Genomic DNA, 22,107 nt, shown 5'->3' with positions numbered 1-22,107 from the left:
GAGTAATCATGTGATTAAATAAACTAATAAACTTTATGCATTTTTAATAATATTTGATACAAAATAAACACCTTTCAAGTGGTTTATATTCAAGAGTGTCTGAGAAAGAGATGTTTTTAACTCCCATAAAATTAAAAGTACTGTGTATTTTTGCATGGTTATATTTCTCTAGTATATTTTTAATAGTTGAAATTTTTATTATGGCTACATATTTCATTTCAGCTTAAAAAATCATTCTTCAGAAATTTATAGAAAAAAATCCATTAAGGTTATATTTAAAAGACCAGATAAATGTCCAGGTAGACAATATGAAATAATCTAATAGAATTTCTAAAAATAAACAATATAATCAATACAATTAGTAGTATAATTTTGGGGTCAAACAAAATTTAACAGAACTAAAGAGAGAATTAGTGAACTGGAAAATTATTCTGAAAAAATTTACTCTGAGGGCTAAAAAATCACTCTAAATAAAGCTCAAGACAAATGGTAGAGCAATATAAAAACAATTAGATCAAAAAATGAGGGAGTAATCAGAAGATTAGAAATAAGTGGCTATAGTGTTTGAAACCTAATTAGCATAAAATATATGAAATGTGGCTGTAATTATTATTCAACTTTCTGAATGATTTCAGAGAGGAGCACATATTTTATGACATAGAGATTCACTTCTGTCCCATTATCAAGAGAATAGAAAAGTTTTGTGTGATATTCTGGAAAGTAGCATGTGTGGGGTGAAGTGGGAGGGGCAGGTCTGGTCATACTTTAGTAGTTCATAAAAGGAAATGTTACCTTAGTGTTAAGACCTATTCCTCTACGATTCACTATTCACTCACCAAGTTGGGAAAATCTGCCTATCTAACTGGCATTAGTCAATCTGTCAGTCTGGTGTCAAACACTACCATAATTATAGTAAACACAACTCTTGTAACTACGAACTTGGTTAATACCCTTACATGGACCAATTCGTACAAGAAATTGTATTCAGTAAGACTTTAAGCTTTAAATGCCTGGAAAATTAATGCAGATCTGTACCCTAGGTTTTCTCAAAGGAATCAATACAAGGATTAGAGGAATTCAACAAATAAAAAAATAAAACATTCTTCAGATACTATTGCTTTTATCCCACCTTTTTTAATCTCTTCCCTTCATTCCTTACCTGAGTATTTAAATGCATGGCTTTTTCGATCTTTCATCATTATCTTCACCATTAGGCAATTTCATCCTGTATCTTAACCAGAGGTTACTACCAGTAGGTCAACAAGATATGTTGAACTTACATACTTAACCAGAAAATTCAAAGATTCTATTTTCCTGGCTCTCTCCCCAATAATATAAAAGAACACAGAATCTCTAAAAAACACATTTTTCTCTATGATTTTTATATTTTATGAGTTGAATGTAATTTTTTTCTTCCTCTTTTTTAATATAATTATTTTATTTAAGCACCGAGGTTACAAAATTGTTCCTCATTGAGTTTCATTCATACAATGTACACCACCCTTCACCAGTGCACATTTCCCACCACCAATGTCACCAGTTTTTCTCTCCTCTCTCTCCCCTCCTCAGGCAGTTTACTTCTATCTCTCTTTCCTTTTTTTTTTTTTTTTTTGGACACTCTGGTTTACACTCTTGCTAATGAAGGAATATCATACATATCACTTTATCCCCTTTCGCACCCACATCTTGTACAGAGTGATCAGTTCCAACTATCATTGTCACAGTGAACTAACTGTTTATTACCCAAACTGCATTCAACACTCTTTGTGGCAAGTTTCTTACCAAGGTCCTCTTGATCCTCATCTCTATTGTCTCTAGATATTATTACTATCCTATCTATTATTTTTCTTATATCCAGGAAATGAATGAGATTATTTTATATCTTTCCCTCTTTTTTAATTAATTTTGCTTAGCATAATTTTTAATTTGTTCTACAAAAATTTCTAAACTACCATGTTAAATAACCCACACAAGCCATACACTCAGAGCTATAGTTGCTTTTCACTGTAGGGACAGAACCAAACTACCTTCAACGATCAAGAACATTAATGTTCATCCAGGATCTGTCTGTTAAAGGAATATAAGATTACAACCACTATAGGAAGGGATATTTTACTATAATTCTTATGTGGGAGGAAAAAACATGTATCATTGTGAAATCTTTGCTACATAAAATTATCCCATGAAATGCAAATATACAGAAGATGTCCCAACCACTGCCACTTTGTGAAAATGCCAGAGTACGAGGAAATGTCCTGGCCAGAAATACCTGCAATTACAAGGGATAGTAATTATCCATGCAATAGTCACAGGATGTCTCATCCTCAGGATTACAAAAGCTCTTATTGCTGTAATCAATTAGCTTCACAATGACACAATACACTCCCTGGTGTATCTCCTTTCTCTGGGGTCACTAGTATAGAAGAGATGACCTAGCACAAAAAATATAATTATGATACAAAATGATCACACAGAATTGACCTAAATATTGATTCAAATTTAGCTACCTGTTTATGGAATTACAATGTTTATAGCTATCATACAAACTGGCTGCATTTTTTTGCATTTACATACAAGTAAATTAGGTTAGGTAACTTACCCAAAATTAGCATCCAGTAAATGTTGTTCCCGAGATATTGTGTTCTGTTTTTGCTCTAACTACTTTGCTGGGAACAGCTGAGAAGAGCTACAACAGCTGGAAACTAAAGCAGAATAAATTATTCCCCTCATAAATAGGAAAATTGTGTAATGCCAAGAGATCTACACTGTGTGGTCAAAATTGAAGACATAATACGGAGCATCTCAAAGAATAGAGAGTTATGTGAAGCTGTTTATTGAAAATTAGAAGTCTGGTGTTCAGTTGAATAGTATTTATTTCTTTTGATAAGAAGAAGAAACTTTGTGAAATTACAAGTAATATAATCTGTCACTTTTATATTTATGGGCATGAGTTCTCTGAAAGAGAAAATCTATATCATTTTATGAAGTCAGTATGGACACCCGAGTCATAGTAGAGAAAACAGAGTAGAGTCTAGTTAATGTGACCAGTAACATGTGTGATAATGGATGGATTCAGTTCTGAATGTATTCCTAATACAATCTATTGATTTAATAGGATTAACAGAATCTATGACACTACTCCCAGTGATTGGTCCAACAAAGGACACAAAACCCAAATCAGACCAGTATGTACCAATTATGACTTAACATTTAGCTATGTGCAAAGAAGCCTTGCTAGAACCTATTGAATTTGAACCCTAGAGTCTATAATCCTGCAAGTTAACATAATGTAAACATAAAGAAAATTTTTTGCTAGAGGGTAAGGGATAAAAAAAACCTGAGAAATAAGAGAGAAAAGCCAGATTCTAGTCTAATCACTCATTAGAAGCACTATATCAAACTATGAATTCAATTTATGAAGATCATATTTTTATATAAGCAATGTATATCCAATATAAACTAGACTATTTGAAGGTAGAATTTTATTATTTAGAAACTTAAGTTTCCAATGTGTGGCATATTGTTGTTACCCAATAAACAATAATTCTAACCGTGTAAACTCTAGCTCTAACTCTGCAACTGGAACAGCTAAATGACTTCTCCTTGGGTCTCATTTTCTCAGTTGAAGTATTATTTGGTACAGTCTTTGAATCCCAAATGAACTTCAAGATTATACTATTTTGTGCATGATTTTATATTGAATATAAATTATTAAATGGGAAGGCCTCCTTTAGGTCATGCCATATGAGTCAACAAGCAAGTTCTGGGGTGATGATAATCTAATATTTGATACCAGCTTGGGATCTATGCTTTGATAACAAACAGAACTCAGATAACTACTACTTGGTCACCACTGAGCAGATCGAAGTAACAAGTCAGATTTGGGAAGCTGGATGAATAAATATTAGTTATTATCAGAACTCAAATACTCACACTGCCAAACCAAAGAGCTCTTGGAAAGGAATTGCATTTTCTCTTCCGCTTTGGAGAACCAGAAATCACAGTGAAATTTTGTCTCATTGCCCAGAAGATAACTCTTTTTTCTAGATGGTAAATAAAATAGGCTCCACCCTATAAAGTTAAAGGTATTGTGTTCAATATTGTATTCAATTCAGACTTATAATACAAAATATAGGGTGCTTGTCTTGCAAACAACCAAACTGGGTTCCATCCCCACCACTCTATATGGTTCCCAAGCTTTACCAGGAATGATCCCTGAACATAGAACAGGAAGTAAGCCTGGAGCCCAGTCAGGAGTGGCCAAAAGTAAATGAATAAATAAATAAAACCAAAAACCAAATAAACAAATAAAGGTATTGCATGCTTATGCTTACTCTTCCCTTTAGGTAAAGAGAGGCAGGATTGAATTATCTAAAGATACTTCCAAAGTATTGGGAAGTTTGTTTTGCTACTGGCCAACCTTATATCACTTGTCATAGGAGGCTTGAAGTCTAAAGAACTATTAAAGGTACTTCAAAAAGCCACATACAGGAAAAAGAAGTTTCCAAATTTATGTTCTTGACAGAATTCCATTCTAACTTTCAAAAGCTATGTCAATAAAAACAATAGAAAGAGAGAATTGAAATAATCATCTGGGTGATTTCAGCAAAATGTTTTCTTTTAGATTATTTAATTGAAATAAGAGAATTTTTCATCTGAATTACCTGAGTAGAAATCTTAAACTGTAATTAAAATTCACATATTCATATGATTCTTGATCATTTTCAAAGTATTTCTCTTACCTCATAATAATCTCATTTTCTAAGAAAGTGAAGGAATGGAGAGATGATCAGACCTGTTCAAAGTAATAAAACTAAGAAATTAAATCTGACATTCAAGTGATTGATACTATGGAAAAACAAGAGAGTATTTATGATTTTATGATTCTTTGTAAGTATCAGAATTGGGATTAGAATCAACATGGTCTGACTTTTGCTTTCATAAAGCACTGATGCTTTATCAACTGTATTATATCAAGGTTTATCAGAAATACCCATATGTTAACTTCAGATTTAAGTCAAATCTAAAGAGCCAAAATAATAAGAAAACTTAGTTATAAAAAAAAAGAGTTATTTTTGCTGAGCTTTTTTTTTTATATCCCAAACCTGGTGCTAAACATGTTATATAGTATTCTAACTCAATGGCTTCATAAGTTGTGAATAATTAACTTAATTCATAACAGACTTTGAAGAAATTAGTGACTTTGTACCTTTAGCATCAAGCTCCTACTACCATTCTTCTATGGCTTGCGTGCATATAATAGTTCTTCTGGTTTCATCTCAACATTACATGGCAATGCAGTAGCCTTGCCCTGAAAGCAAGTTGTCATATAAACCCACTCTGAAGCAAGTCAATGTCAGGGCAACATTAGGGCTTTCCCTGGTAGAAGGCCGATTCCTGGTACTGATGTAGAAAACCATGCTTGTTCTATAGATGGGATCCACATACTTCACACTTTCTGCTCAATCCATGCCAATCTAACACTCTACATATCTAGTTGTTTCCAGTTTTATAATTTAATTTTCTAATTAATTAACTTATTTAAAACTTTTATTGTCATTTTATTCTTGATATAAAATAAAAATGTTCTAGGGGTCAAAGAAAGAGAGAGATAGAATACAAAGGTAAGTCTCTTTCTTAGAATACTGCAGATTCAAAAAATAGAGGAAACTGCAGATTCCTGTATGATCCCTAACATAGCAATATATGGTCCCACAACCGCTAATATCAAGAAGAGGCCCTAAAATATCTGGGTGCAGTCCCCAACACTAGACTTCATCCAACAAAAGTAAGCTAGTCATAATTTTTCCTATTTATTCTTTTTTTTCTTTATTTTAACATCTTGATTACATATATGATTGTGATTAGGTTTCAGTAATGTGAAGAACATCCGCTTCACCAGTGCAACATTCCCACCACCAATGTCCCAAATCTCCATCCATCCCACCCCACCCTGACATGTACTCTAGACAGGCTTTCCAGTTCACTCATTCATTCACATGACTATGGTAGTTCTCTGTGTAGATATTATATAATTCCACTCACCACTCTTTGTGGTGAGTTTCATGAAGTGAGCTGGGAGTTCGAGCCCTCCTCTCATTGTCTCTGAGGATTGTTGCAAAAATGGCTTTTATTTTTCTTAAAATTCATAGATGAGTGAGACTATTCTGTGTGTCTCTCTCTCTCCCTCTGACTTATTTCACTCAGCATGATAGATTTCATGTACATCCATGTATAGGAAAATTTCATGACTTCATCTCTCCTAGCGGCTGCATAATATTCCATTGTGTATATGTACCACAGTTTCTTTAGCCATTCATCTGTTGAAGGGCATCTTGGTTGTTTCCAGAGCCTGGCTATTGTGAATAGTGCTGCAATAAATATAGGTGTGAGGAAAGAGTTTTTGTATTGTATCCTTGTGTTCTTAGGGTATATCCCTAGGAGTGGAATAGCTGGGTCGAGAGGGAGCTCAATTTCCAGATTTTGGAGGAATTTCCATATAGCTTTCCATAGAGGTTGGACTAGATGGCATTCCCACAGGCAGTGGATAAGAGTTCCTTTCTCTCCACATCCCCGCCAGCACTGATTGTTCTCATTCTTTGTGATGTGTGCCAATCTCTGTGGTGTGAGGTAGTATCTCATCATAGTTTTGGTTTGCATCTCCCTGATGATTAGTGACAAGGAGCATTTTTCCATGTGCCTTTTGGCCATATGTATTTCTTTTTTATTGAAGTGTCTATTCATTTCTTCTCCCCATTTTTGATAGGATTAGATTTTTTTTTTTCTTGTAAAGTTCTGTCAGTGCCTTGTATATTTTGGATATTAGCCCCTTATCTGTTGGGTGTTGGGTGAATAGTTTCTCCCACTCGGTGGGTGACTCCTGTATCCTGGGCACTATTTCTTTTGAGGTGCAGAAGCTTCTCAGCTTAATGTATTCCCATCTGTTGATTTCTGCTTCCAATTGTTTGGAAAGTGCAGTTTCCTCCTTGAAAATGCCTTTAGTATCAATGTCGTGGAGTGTTTTACCGATGTGTTGTTCTTAATACCTTATGGTATCAGGTCTGACATCAAGGTCTTTAATCAATTTGGATTTTACTTTCATACATGATGTTATCTGGGGGTCTATGTTCACTTTTTTGTAAGTGGCTAACCAGTTCTGCCAGCACCATTTGTTGAAGAGGTTTTCCCTTCTCCACTTAGGATTTCTTGCTCCTTTGTCAAAAATTAGGTAATTATATGTCTGGGGAACAATATCTGAGAACTCAAGCCTATTCCACTGATCTGAGGGTCTGTCTTTATTCCAATACCATGCTGTTTTGATAACTATTGTTTTGTAGTACAGTTTAAAGTTGGGGAAAGTAATGCCTTCCATTTTCCTTTCCCTAGGAGTGCTTTAGCTATTTGAGGGTGTTTATTGTTCCAGATGAACTTCATAAGTGTTTGATCCACTTCTTTGAAGAATATCGTGGGAATTTTTAAGGGGATCGCATTAAATCTGTATAATGCTTTGGGGAGTATTGCCATTTTAATAATGTTAATCCTGCCAATCCATGAGCAGGGTATGTGTTTCCATTTCCGTGTGTCCTCTCCTATTTCTTGGAGCAGGGATTTATAGTTTTCTTTGTATAAGTTCTTCACGTCTTTGGTCAAGTTGACTCCAAGATATTTGAGTTTGTGTGGCACTAATATGAATGGGATTGCCTTCTTGACTTCCTTCTCTTCCCTATCATTATTGGTGTATAAAAAGGCCATTGATTTCAGTGTGTTAATTTTGTAGAATGCCACCTTGCTATATGAGTCTATTGTTTCTAGAAGCTTTTAGGTAGAGTCTTTAGGGTTTTCTAAGTAGAGTATCATGTCATCTGCAAACAATGAGAGCTTGACTTCTTTTCCTATCTGGATTCCCTTGATATCTTTTTCTTGCCTGATTGCTATAGCAAGAACTTCCAGTACTATGTTGAAGAGAAGTGGTGAGAGCAGACAGCCTTGTCTTGTACCAGAATTTAGAGGAAAGGCTTTTAGTTTTTCTCCATTGAGGATAACATTTGCCATTGGCTTGTGGTAGATGGCTTCAACTAGATTGAAAAAGGCTCCTTTCATTCCCATCTTGCTGAGAGTTTTGATCAAGAATGGGTGTTGGACCTTATCAAATGCTTTCTCTGCATCTATTGATATTGAACATGTAATTTTTATTTTTCTTGTTGTTGACGTTGTGTATGATGTTGATAGATTTACAGATGTTAAACAATCCTTGCATTCCTGGGATGAAACCTACTTGGTCGTAGTGTATGATCTTCTTGATGATGCATTGGATCCTATTTGCCAGGATTTTGTTGAAGATCTTTGCATCAGCATTGATCAGGGATATTGGTCTGTAATTTTTTTTGGCAGCATCTCTGTCTGGTTTAGGTATCAAGGTGATGTTGGCTTCATAAAAGCTGTTTGGGTGTGTTCCTGTTTTTTCAATTTCATGGAAGAGCCTGGCTAAGATTGGAAGTAGCTCCTCTTGAAAGATTTGAAAAAATTCATTAGGAAATCCACCTGGGCCTGGGCTTTTCTTTTGGGGCAGATGTTTGATTATAGTTTCAATTTCTTCAGTAGTGATAGAGATGCTTAGATATGTTACATCCTCCTTACTTAAATGTGGAAGGTTATAAGTGTCCAAGAATTTTTCCATTTTTTCTAGATTCTCATGTTTAGTAGCATAAAGTTTCTCAAAGTAGTCTGATTATCCTTTGGATCTCTGCAATATCTGTCGTGATCTCCCCCTTTTCATTTCTAATATGAGTTATCAGGTTTCTCTCTCTCTTTCTTTGTGACTTTTGCCAATGGTCTATCAATCTTGTTTATTTTTGGAAGAACCAACTTGTGCTTTCGTTGATCTTATGGATTGATTTTTGGTTTTCCACTTCATTGATTTCTGCTTTCAGCTTTGTAATTTCCTTCTGTCTCCCTATTTTTGGTTCCTTTTGTTGATCATTTTCTAATTTTTTGAGCCGGTCATTAAGTTATTCAGGTAAACCCCTTCTTCCTTCCTGATGTGTGCTTGTAGAGCTATAAATTTTCCTCTCAGGACCGCTTTTGCTGTGTCCCATAGATTCTGGAAGTTTGTGTCTTCATTATCATTATTTTACAGGAAAGTTTAGATTTCCTTTTTGATTTCATCTCGGACCCACTGGTTGTTCAGTAGCAGGCTGTTTAATTTCCAATTGTTAAAGTTTTTTTTTTCTGTGTGCCTTTGTATTTCACATCTAATTTCAAAGCCTTGTGGTCAGCAAAGGTAGCCTGCAAGATTTCTATCCTCTTGATTTTATGGAGGTATGTTTTATTTGTCAGCATGTAGTCTATCCTGGAGAATGACCCATGTACATTGGAGAAGAATGTGTATCCAGGGTTTTTGGGATGGAGTGTCCTATATATATCTACTAGTCCTCTTTCTTCTATTACTCTTTTCAGGGCTAGTATGTTTTTGTTGGGTTTCAGTCTGGTTGACCTATCAAGTGTTGATAGGGCTGTGTTGAAGTCTCCCACAATGATTGTGTTATTATTGATTTCTTCTTTCAGATTTGTCAGTAATTGTATTAGATAATTTGCTGGTCTCTCATTGGGTGCATATATCTTTAATAGTCTGATTTCTTCCTGTTGCACATATCCCTTGATTAGTACATAGTGTCCATATTTGTCCCTTACCACTTTTCTGAGTATAATGTTGGTGTCATCAGATATTAATATGGCCACCCCAGCTTTTTTGAGGGTGTTGTTTGCTTGGATGATTTTCCTCCAGCCTTTGATTTTGAGTCTATGTTTGTTCTGACTATTCAGATGTGTTTCTTGTAGGCAGCAGAAGGTTGGATTCATCTTTTTGACCCATTTTGCCACTCTCTGTCTTTTATTTGGTAAATTTAGTCCATTGACATTGAGGGAGATGACTGTCATAGGATTTAATGTCATCTTTGTAGATAAGTTTGCTGTGTTTGTTGGTCTCTCATGTCTTAGAGTAGACCTGGTAGTTTTTCCTTTAAGGCTGGTTTATCATCTGTGAAGTTTCTGAGCTGTTGTTTATCCATGAAGCTATGTATTCTTCCTTCAAACCTGAAAGTGAGTTGGCTGGGTGCAGCATTCTCAGTGAGGCATTCATTTCATTCAGTCTTGTCACAATATCCCACCACTCTCTTCTGGCCTTGAGAGTTTCTTGTGACATGTCTGCTGTAAGTCTTAGGGATGTTCCTTTGAATGTAATTTCCCTTTTTGATCTTGCTGCTTTCAGTATTCTATCTCTGTCTGTGGGATTTGTCATTGTAACGAGGATGTGTCTTGGGGTGTTTTTCTTTGGGTCTCTTTTAGCTGGTACTCTTCGGGCATGCCGGATTTGATTGCATGTAGTCTTTAACTCTGGGAGTATCTCTTTGATGATGTCTTTAACAGTTGATTCTTCTAGGAGATCTCTTACCTGTATCTCTGGGACTCCAACGATTCTTATGTAGTTTCTGTTGAGTTTATCAAAGACTTCTATTTTCATCTGTTCTCATTCCTTGAGTACTTTTTCCATTGCCTGTTCGTTTGTCTTAAGGTTTTTTTCCAATTTCTTCTGTTGTGTTGAGTTTTTCTGCATCAGATTTTCCAGTACTCAGATTCTCTCCTCAGCTGCTGTTACCCTGCTGGTGAGGCCATCCATTGAGGTTTTCAGTTGAGCTACCGTGTTTTTCAGATCTGTTATTTCAGTTTGGAGTTTTCTGATTCCTATCTTTGTCTTCTGTTCAGATCGATCTATGCTTTCTTTGAGTTCTACAAATATCTTCCATATTGCTATTTTAAGTTCCTTATCTGAGAGATAAATCAGATGGTTGGAATTTATTAGGTCATCCGAGCTTTCTTCTTCATTCTCTGTGCATGGTATTTGCCTGCGAGGTTTTCCCATTGTCACGCTTGTAGTGTGGTTTTTCCTGCGTGTTGTGGTGGGGTTCATTGGTTAGAAAGAGTGTGCGGCCCACTCTTCTGCTGCTTCTAGTTGACAGTTTTTTGGAAGTGCGCTCCCTAGGCCTCTGAGGAGACCTTCAGGTATTCAGAACCACAAATAGGCACAGGAGAAGTTTCCCTTTTTATCTTATTATGGCAGTTTTCTCCAGAAAATCTCATTTTATGTTTCCTTCTTCGTTTGCCTTTTAATTCCTTATTTTAATAATTACTTCTTAATTATTAGATCTTTCTGGCTATATGCTTTTCCTACTGTTTTTATACAATCTCATAAAATTTACCCATGTCCTCTCCACAGTTCACTTACCATATATCTGCTATGAACTTATTTATTTCTACACCAAGCCATTCACATGAGCTCCAGATACCCTACAAGCACCTCAACATTCATATGTTTTGTATTAAATACCTCATGATTTCTCAAGACCTGTTCCTCTGTGATCTCATTCTCCATTAACACAATCCAACCACCCACTTTCTTAAGCCACATCCTAGGAGTCATACTTTACACCCTTTTATTCCCCTCAATGCTTTTCCAGTATTTTAACCAATCATTTATCAACTTTTCTATTTTATCATAAACATATCTATAATCTGTCACCTCTTCAAGTTTTATCTATTTATGCTGAAGCCTATTCCTTCATCTTTGCCAGAATAAAACCAACTTATATATGAAACTCTAGTTTGTCCTCTGCTTACCTCAATCCCCTCTTTGTGCAACTTCTATAATAATTGAAGAATTAAAAATAGTTTCTGAATACATATACTGTCATATACTCCCTTACATACTAAGAAAGTTGCAATGAACACACATTTTTGTGCACAAATACATTTTCACCTACAGAGAAAATGTCCCTGTTCCCACTAATGCATTCTATTGATCTACTTGTAAAAAAAATTACCCAAATAATTATCAAAATAATATCCAGCAATAAAGTCCATTAACTTAAAAACTTAATTTAAATCTCCTAATATGTCAGAAACAGCCTTCCATATTAATTTAATTTCCATGTAGTTCTTTCTCTTTATATCAACTCCAACTCTTCTAGATATAGTTTTATTTTTAATCAAAATAAAAATTTTCACAGTGATTCTTTTTTAAACTATTTTTTATTTCTTATTAAATAATTTTTATTTATAAACACAGTGATTACAAACATAATTGTAGTTGGATTTCGGTAATAACAAGAACACCCTCTTCACTGTGCAACCTTCCCATCACCAATGCCCGTATCTTTTTCTTTCCCCACCCCCACTTGTATTCGAGACAGACTTTCTACATCCCTCACTCACTGACATTGTCATGATAGTTATGATAGTTCTCAACATAGTTATTTCTCTAACTGCACTCTTCTAGGTATATAGGTTTCTTAAAAAAAAAATTCACACCATGTCTTCCATAATGTTATTTGAATACCTTTCTCTCTCACTACCTGATTTGAACTGCTCTCTAAGTTTCAATTCAAATGCCATCTCCTCTGAAAATCTATGGCAGGAACAATAATATTTGATAATAAAATCTATCTATGTTCCTTTTCCTGAATGTAGGTGAAGAATACATTTCCTAACTTTCCTTATATGTTTGTTGAGTCCATGTGATTATTTCTGACTAATGGATGATAAAAATGTTTTTGTATCTTTTTTTTTACCATATAAAATGAAAGCACTAAAATAATATAATAATAATAATAATAGTAATAGTAATATAACTTTGGTGCTCTTTTACTTTTCTCACTGAAATGGCCTGGAATTTTTTTGTTGAAAGGACAGCACCACAAAATAAAAGTAATCAGGAACACTGTAAGAAAGAGAGTAATCCTATCAAAGCATTTGAATTTCTGAACTCTTCTTTAACTCCTCAAGAAACAAAGCCTGCTAATTTCTGGGGATTCTCTGTTATTGTGTCAAAGCATATCCTAACCACTTCAGAAACTGTGAGAAATAAAATACAGTCTCATAGAAGAAGTCTATGGACTAATTCCTTTAACAAGCCATAATACAAGGCAAAAAAGAAAGTAATTTTCTTTTTTGTTTGTTTGTTTTTGGGGGCCACACCCGGTGATGCTCAGGAGTTACTCCTGGCTATGTGCTCAAAAATTGCTCCTGGCTTGGGGGACCATATGGGACACTGGGGAATTGAACCATAGTCTGTCCTGGATCAACTGCATGCAAGGCAAACACCCAACTGCTGTACTATTACTTCAGCCCCAGAAAATAAGATTTCTAATTAACCAGACTTAAGACTGAGAGATTTTGCCTGAAAGATTATTTGGATTATTTGAGTGGGTCTTCAAGGTTCATTTAAGAATATCTTTTTTTTATAATTCTCTTAATATGTTATATTAGTCAACTTCCAAATGATCTTTTGACCATTTCCTTTTTGAAGGATGGTGAGGTTCCAAAAAATACAGATAACTATTGGTTACCTCCCAACATGACTCAGTATACAAGATCAATGCTCTATTCCAAGAATCTAATACTAGGGATCACCAGAGCTACAACCAGATGCTAGGGATCTTCCAGGATTATACCCAGAAATGCTTAGGGGGCTCAGGGCTATGTGCAGTGGGGCTTGGGAAAATATACAGTGCCAGGAATGAAACCAGAAGCAAACAATGCACTTCTGGCCTAAATGTCCTTCCAGCCATATTAATTATCTCTTTGTATTTTAAATTTAATCCTAGATTGAAAACTTCACTGTAAAAATGAAGGGTTCTTCAGTCTTGTTTCCTCCTTAGAAGTGAGTTCAGAGAAAATTGCCAGTATGCTATGTGCTCAATTAAAGATATATGACACAGAACTAGATTTACTTCGAGTGGGGTGGGGGTAGGGGGTGGATGGGAGAGGACTTTAAGACATAGGTGGAGGGAAGCAGGCACTCTGGTGTGAGCCTGGGATAAGAAATATCTAGGCATGAAGCTATCATTACCACTATTATAAATCAAAGTACTTCAACAAAGAGCTAATAGCTAAACACATTGATGGTCAATGAATGCAACAGAAAAGAACTCTAGCCACAGCATGCACAAAATAGAACAAGAGCACAAAGAAAGGAGAGAGCAGTACCCATATCGGGTGGGAATTGAAAGAGCCTTCTTAGAAGTTAAAACAATAGAATGACAGTTGGAAAGTCAATACAGAACAGGAATTACAAACTAAAAACTTTCAGGCAGGAGAGAAAATGTAGTGAAGTAGCTAGGCTTCCTCAACTCCCACAAATTTTTACTTCTGGAAAACAAAGGACACATAACTGAAATCTTCTTTATTTTAATGCCTAGAATGTGAATTTGTTTTTGTTTTTGTTTTTTTTGGGGGGGGAGGGCACACTCTGTGATGCTCAGAGTTTACTCCTGGCTATACACTCAGAAATTGCTCCTGACTTGGGGGACCATATGAGATGCCGGGGGATCGAACCACAGTCCATCCCAGGAGAGAGCAGAAGCCTTACCACTTGCGCCACCACTCCGGCCCCAAGAATGTGAATTTTTATTTAAACACACAATTTTTATTGGCAAATAAATATAAAAACTTAAGTAAAACACTGAAAAATCACAAGTAAGTAAATCTTTGGAAGAATTTAACACAATTTCTGTCCAATTAGATCTCTAGATGAGGAAAGCTAGGACTTATGTTTGTGGGAGAAGAAACATAATAGGAAAATACTCACAGAGAGAGATAATAGGTTCAGGGGGGGGTGGTAGTTGATCTAGGCATCTACAGTGAAAGTTAGCAGGGTCTTGAGTACCATGTCCAAATCTAAAATTTCCTCTTACCAAATGGGATTAGAAAGTGGAAAGATGTTAAGGAAGAAGAAAAAGAAAGAAATATAGTAAGATTTGTGCCCTATAATAATAGATGGTGAATGAGACAATAGTAAGGTGCTGAAAGGAAAAGAGACAGAGACAAAGAAGAATACACTGTCACACTTTAATACATCATTTGTGACATAAATCAAGATGTTCCTATAAAATCAATTTTCCTCAGGAGTTCAGAACACATATGTTGATAGAACTTCCTCCCTCACCCCCTAAATTGTGTGTGGTATGACTTAAAGTACTGTACATGATCATTTCCTTTGTACATAATTCCAACATCATAATCAACATCATTGTACCCATCTCCCTAACCCCAGGTCCCCATTGTTCCTCTCTTTCACATCCCTTTATATACATACATATATACACACATAAACTCAGTTTTGTGTATCAGTTCTGTTGTATTGTGTAATAGTCTTTCTATGTGATAGTGAGATAAATTCTAATATCTCACTGACATCAGGGGCTCCTCCAAGTTTGTAGTGTAATAGTGGAGTTTATATCTGAGTTAGGGAGAGAAAAATGTTTGTGCGTACATGCATGTGTGTGTGTGCCACAAACTTTCTTTTTAGGCTCCAAATGTGTAATAATCCTTTTGGATGAGAATCAGTTTGAAGCCATAAATCAACAGGGTCATCATTTCTTTAGGGAGACATTTGCAATAAGCCTTGGGTTAGAAGGAATGTAAATTTTCTGGAAGTCTGAAAAAGATGAATAAGCATTTCTTTTTGGTTATTCATGCAGAGTGGAGAGCCCCTCTTCCTTCTGAAATAAAACAGGGCTGTCAATTTTATATGCTTCATTCTAGGTTTCTGGAAAGCATAACATATCAGGGGCCTGCAGATATGCCCCTCTCCCCATGGGCTAAGCCTGTAATAATGGTAACAAGCAGCTGTCCTGGAATGGACATTGTCAGACGGAGGAATAAGTCTGAGCCAAGGAAAAGCAATGACATACTCAGCATGGGCCCCAGAAGACTTCCAACCTCTTGCCGTAGCTTTATATTCTGATGAGGAAAATGAATGGGAAGAGAATGAGAATATTTAGATGATAAGAATTCATGGATGTCATAGAACAGGTCTGGTTTAGGGATCCTAGGTCAGCCTGTTTATGCTTAGGGGCTCTATGTTATTCTGCTTATCCTAGATCCTCTTCCTTTCTTTGTTCAGACATCTTTATACATAAGATCAGATGGACTGTTTGGCTCAAATGCCGTTGGAAAATCTATTCAATTCCAATGCGCAAATAGTGACAACTCCTAAAAACAGGTTTTATTTAGCTGATGAAATCTAGAGTTATGCAGCAACAGTATGCCCATTAAAGGTCTTAACAGATCTCCATTTTACTGTATCTATCTTAGAAATGATTACATAAGTTGAACAATGTAACTATATTGAAAAGAAGAAAGAGTAAACAATGGAATTATTAGTGCTGCTCAAAAAGCAAGGAGACAGTCTGAGAAGACATATTTAGGAATGAAAGCTGTGAATTTGACTTTGAAAATCAAAACATATGGTAAACATAAATAAAGCCTACAAGTGCTGACCATAGAAAATTAGGGATAGAAACTATGCCTGCCCAGTGGAGCCCGACTGTGAAAAATTGTGAGTGCTGCCTGTGTGTGTCTGTCTACTGTCCTGTCGCGTGAACCTCTTGGGAGTGGGCCAAAAAGAGGCTCCACTTTGCTCCGCTTCGCTACGCGGCCGTGCACTCTTTCTAAGGAAAGAACACCATCGCAAAAAGAAGAAAAAAATCACACTAAGAACTGTGCTGGATCACTGAAGACCAGCATTTCTCTCCGGACTGTCTTTTCTGCTGCGTGCTTGGGCCTAAGATTTGATCCTGTGTAAGGCTTCATCCACGAAGGACTCCCCTTCCTTGGAGGCAAGTTGACCCATCCAGAAAGGGCGGAGCCAGAGGAGTGTGGCTGCCCACATCATTTAGCCAATGAATACCACCACAACATGTAGAAAAATCCACAATACAAGTGTGACAATGGAGAATCAACGCAGGCCAGTATCAGACATAGAAAATGAAGATGACAATTCTGATGACCAGATAATGACCAACCAACTAATCAACCTCTCAGATAAGGACTTTAGACAAGCAATATGGAAGATTCTCGAAGAACTCGAAGAAACCATGGACCAAGTTGAACAAAGCACTAATAAGAACCAAGAAAATATGAAGACAGAAATCACAAAACTCCAAACTGAAATAACGACAACTAATAGGCCTGAAAAACTCAGTAAACAAAGTGAATGGCAAAATGGATAAGCTCTGGGAAAGGGTATCAGAAGCTGAGAATAGACTTGGTGCTGTGGAAGATGAGATAAATAACAATTCCATGCAGTGGGAGAGATTGGAAAAAAAAAACTTAAAGCAAATGAACAGACAGTGGAAAAATTAGTCAATAGATGAAAATAGAAGTCTATATAAGCTCAACAGAAAAAACTTAAGAATCATTGGAGTCCCAGAGACCCAGGAAGAAAATTTCCAGGAAGAATCAATGGTCAAGAACATCATTAAAGAGAAACTTCCAGAGCTAAAGAATATATGTGATCAAATCCTGCATGCCCGAAGAGTACCAACCAAAAGAGACCCCAGAAAAAATACCCCAAGACACATCCTAGTCACAGTGACAAATCCCACAGATAGAGACAGAATTCTGAAAATAGCAAGATCAAAAAGGGAAATTAGTTTCAAGGGAGCATCCTTGGGATTTACAGCAGACCTGTCACCAGTAACCCTCAAGGCCAGAAAGCAGTGGTGGGATATTGTGACAAAACTGAATGAAATGAATGCTTCACCTAGAATACTGTACCCAGCAAAACTCACTTTCTGGTTTGACAGAAGAATACATGGTTTCACAGACAAACAACAGCTCAGAAACTTTACAGACTCAAAACCAGTCTTAAGAGAAAAACTGAAAGACCTAATTTAAGACAAGACTAACCAAAAGACACACCAAATTTCGATATAAAGATGGCATTAAATCCCAGGACAATTCTTTCTCTCAATGTCAATGGACTAAATGCACCAGTCAAGAGACACAGAGTGGCTAAATGGATCAAAAAACTCAATCCAACCTTCTGCTGCCTACAAGAAACACACCTGAATAGTCAGAACAAACATAGACTCAAAATAAAAGGCTGGAGAAAAAATATCCAAGCAAACACATCCATCAAAAAGCTGGAGTGGCCATACTAATATCTACTCAGGAAGGTTGTAAGGGACAAAGATGGACATTTTATATTAATCAAGGGGTATGTAGAACAGGAAGAAATATCTCTCCTAAACATATATGCACCGAATGAGGGGCCAGCAAAATATTTAATACAACTGTTGACAAATCTGAAAAATAATATCAATAACAACACAATAATTGTGGGGGACCTCAACATGGCTTTGTCAACACTGGATAGGTCAACCAGACTGAAATCCAACAAGAATATACTAGACCTGAGGAGAAAAATGGAAAAAAGAGGCCTAGTGGATATATATAGGACACTCCATCCCCAGAAACCTGGATACACATTCTTCTTCAGTGTACATGGGACATTCTCCAGGATAGACTACATGCTAGTACATAAAACATACCTCCATAATATCAAGAGGATAGAGATTTTGCAGACTACCTTCGCTGACCACAAGGCTCTGAAATTATTTGTGAATTCCAAAGGGACTCAGAAGAAAAACTTTAACACCTGGAAGTTAAAGGGCCTCATACTCAATATGAGTATGAGTGGGTCCGAGATGAAATCAAAGAGGAAATCAAAAGGTTCCTGGAAACAAATGACAATAAAGACACAAACTCTCAGAACTTATGGGACACAGCAAAAGCAGTACTGAGAGGAAAATTTATAGCTTTGCAAGCACACATCAGGAAGGAAGAAGAGGCTTACTGGAGTAGCTTAATGACACAGCTAATAAAACTAGAAAGTGCTCAACAAAAGGACCCAAAAATAGGAAGACAGAAGGAAATAACAAAGCTGAGAGCAGAAATCAACGAAGTGGAAACCCAAAAAACAATCCAAAAGATCAACGAAAGCAGAAGTTGGTTCTTTGAAAAAAATAAACAAGATTGATAGACCACTGGCAAAACTAACAAAGAAAGAGAGAGAGAGAGAGAAACTTGATAACTCGTATCAGGAATGAAAAAGGAGAGATCACTACTGATATGGCAGAGATTCAAAGGGTAATCAGAAACTACTTTGAGAAACTCTACGCCACTAAAAATGAGAACCTGGAAGAAATGGATAAATTCTTGGACTCATAATTTTCCACGGTTGAAGGAAGAGGATGTAACATATCTAAACACCCCCATCACTATTGATGAAATTAAAATGGTAATCAAATGTCTGCCCAAAAACTAAAGCCCAGGCCCAGATGGATTCACTAATGAATTCTTTCAAACTTTCCAAGAGGAACTACTACCAATCCTGGCAAGACACTTTCATGAAATTAAACAAACGGAAACACTTCCAAATAGCTTTTATGAAACCAACATCACCTTGATACTTAAACCAGACAGACCAATATCGCCGATAAATGCAGATGCAAAGATCCTCAACAAAATCCTGGCAAATAGGATTCAATGCCTCGTTAAGAAGATCATCCAATACGATCAAGTAGGTTTCATCCCGGGAATGCAAGGATGGTTTAACATCCATAAATCTATCAACATAATACACAACATCAACAACAACAACAAAATAAAAGTCACATGATCATATCAATAGATGCAGAGAAAGCATTTGATAAGGTCCAACACCCATTCTTGATCAAAACTCTCACCAAGATGGGAATGGAAGGAATCATTCTCAATATAGTTAAGGCCATCTACCACTTTTTCTTGCCTTTCTCCTCTTCACTCCTGTCCCCTTTCCTCTTCCATTCTTTTCCCTTCCCTCTCCTCTCCTCTCTCCTTTCCTATACTTTCTTCTGCTCTCTTCCTTTCCTCTTCTTCCCTATCATCTCTCATCGCCTTTCCTCACCTTTCTTCTCCTCTCATTTGATCTCTCTCCCTTTCATGGCCTTTCACCTCTTCAATTCTTTCTCCTATTTTCTCCATGTTATAGGCAACCATAGGGGCAGGATCCATGCCAAAAATATATCTAAATATCATATATCATATATTATATATAATAATATAAATATATATAAAATATATCAAAATATTTTATAATAATCCAGAATATTCAAAGAAAATAAAAATAACTATGACCATTTTAAAGATGTAGGTATGGTTAAGAAAAGCAAAGGTCTGGGGCCAGCAAGGTGAAGCTAGAGGTAAGGTGTCTGCCTTGCAAGCACTAGCCAAGGTAGGACCGTGGTTCTATCCCCTGAGTCCCATATGGTCCCCCCAAGCCAGGGGCAATTTCTGAATGCTTATCCAGGAGTAACCCCTGAGCATCAAATGGGTGTGGCCACAAAAAAAAAGCAAAAACGAAAACAAAAAAAAAAAACAAGAAAAGCAAAGATCATGAAACCAGAGAAAATAGGGTTCTAATCTTTAAAGGCCCAAGATTATGATTGAAAAACAGAGATAAGGAGATTGGGGGATAGCTCAACAAGTAGGAGCACATGTTTTGCATTAAAGAGGTCTTGCAAGCATCAATTCCTGCCATTGCATGGCACCCTGAACACCACTAACTGTGTTTTCTCAGCACAGAACTTAGAGTAAACCCTAAGTAGCAGCAGATATGTACTAGAAGACAAAAATAAAACAAAAAAAAGTGATATGAGGGTCTTGTGGAGGTTTTTCATTAGCTGCTCTCATCTTCAGTCAAGACTTCCTACATTCAACATCATTGGCAAGAAAGTGGCCCAGGGTTATTTTCATGTTACTTTCCTACCTCATTCTCATCTTTTGTGGTCAACATCCATATCTCAAACCAAAAGCTAATACGTAAAAGCCAAGATTTTGTTAAAGTATAGACACAGTCCATAAAGTCTAGGCTTCAGAATACAACTAGTTTTCTACATAATCATTTCATGTACATTCATTTGTAAGCTCCTTTATAAACATGTAATTCTTCATATACCATCATTTCCCTATTCTTCATACATGAGAGTTTTCTCATTGCATTATAAAGATGGAATCGCATTTCACATTTTTATTTGACTTTCTTTTCTCACTCAACAATCGCTAAGAGACAAATGCTCTTAGTCATTTGTAACATTGCATTCATTTTTTTCTTTTGAAGTTTTTACAAAGTGTATTGTAATCTAGTTGCATGAATGCAATTTTTTCCCAGGTGTTTTTCCCAATAAAAGCAATGCTACAGAAAACATATGCAAGATGTATTCTCTTGTGTATATTCATGGCTTTTTTTCTATGCTATGAGTTCCCAGTTGGTTTGAGTCTAATTGAGAATCTCTCTGTACCTTCCTATTAATTTTGCTATAAACCTTAAAGTGTGCATCAAAATAGCATTTAAAGGAGATTATATTTGCATTTGTAAGTGTGATTTTAATCAAAGTTGTCAGAATGCAATCATGCCCTAAGAACGTTCAATAAGAACCAGCAAGAAAGCAGAGAGGATGTTCAATCTCCACTAGGAAGTCACTTCCTCTATGAGGAAATCCCTAATGTATCTACTTTGTGTGCTGTATTATCACTGTTCCTGGGGTCTGCCTTTGCTTAAGCACTCATTTACATCACTCCAAAATCTTATCATCGGAATTGATTCTGTCTCTGAACCTCTGCTAGTTCAAGATCTTGCAATATAATAGATTTCTGTTTATTAAATGAAAGATTGAATAAACTGAATGATGGAAAAAGGGACATTTCAACATCTTGGGCTTGCCAGCGTGGAAAAAGTTGCATGAACTCTGGACTGAGGTTCTATATTAGTACAAATTGTGCCACAGAGTGGAACATTCCTTATGTTCCCCTTCTTGGATCTTGAAGTTGACGAAGAGGGCAAATAATGAAGAGCAGACATCTGACATGGAATGAGAGAACATGAGGAGACCACAGAGCACAGATTAGACTTTTTCCGATTCCTGGTATCCATCTTTCTCATTATCAGGAAGGGACAATAAAAACAAGGCACCAATACATTAAAAAACGTTTCACATTAAAGCATTGTCCTCAGCAAAAATAAGAAAGTCCTTGTCTTAGTGTCTTTTCTTTACATTTATTAACTCTCTTTTGCCCCAAAGATGACTAATTTCAGAGCATCTTGTCCTTGTCACCACCCAGTTGGTGTGATTGTCACAGGAATCTTCTCATAGTTAATTCCCTCAGAATACATAAGAGGAACTGAAAAAGCAGGAATAATATTTTTACTCATCACAAATATAAAAAGTT

Source organism: Suncus etruscus, chromosome 1, assembly GCF_024139225.1.
Source record: "Suncus etruscus isolate mSunEtr1 chromosome 1, mSunEtr1.pri.cur, whole genome shotgun sequence".
Lineage (NCBI taxonomy): Eukaryota > Metazoa > Chordata > Mammalia > Eulipotyphla > Soricidae > Suncus > Suncus etruscus.
The sequence above is the reverse complement of the archived record's forward strand: the minus strand, read 5'-3'. Positions refer to the sequence as shown.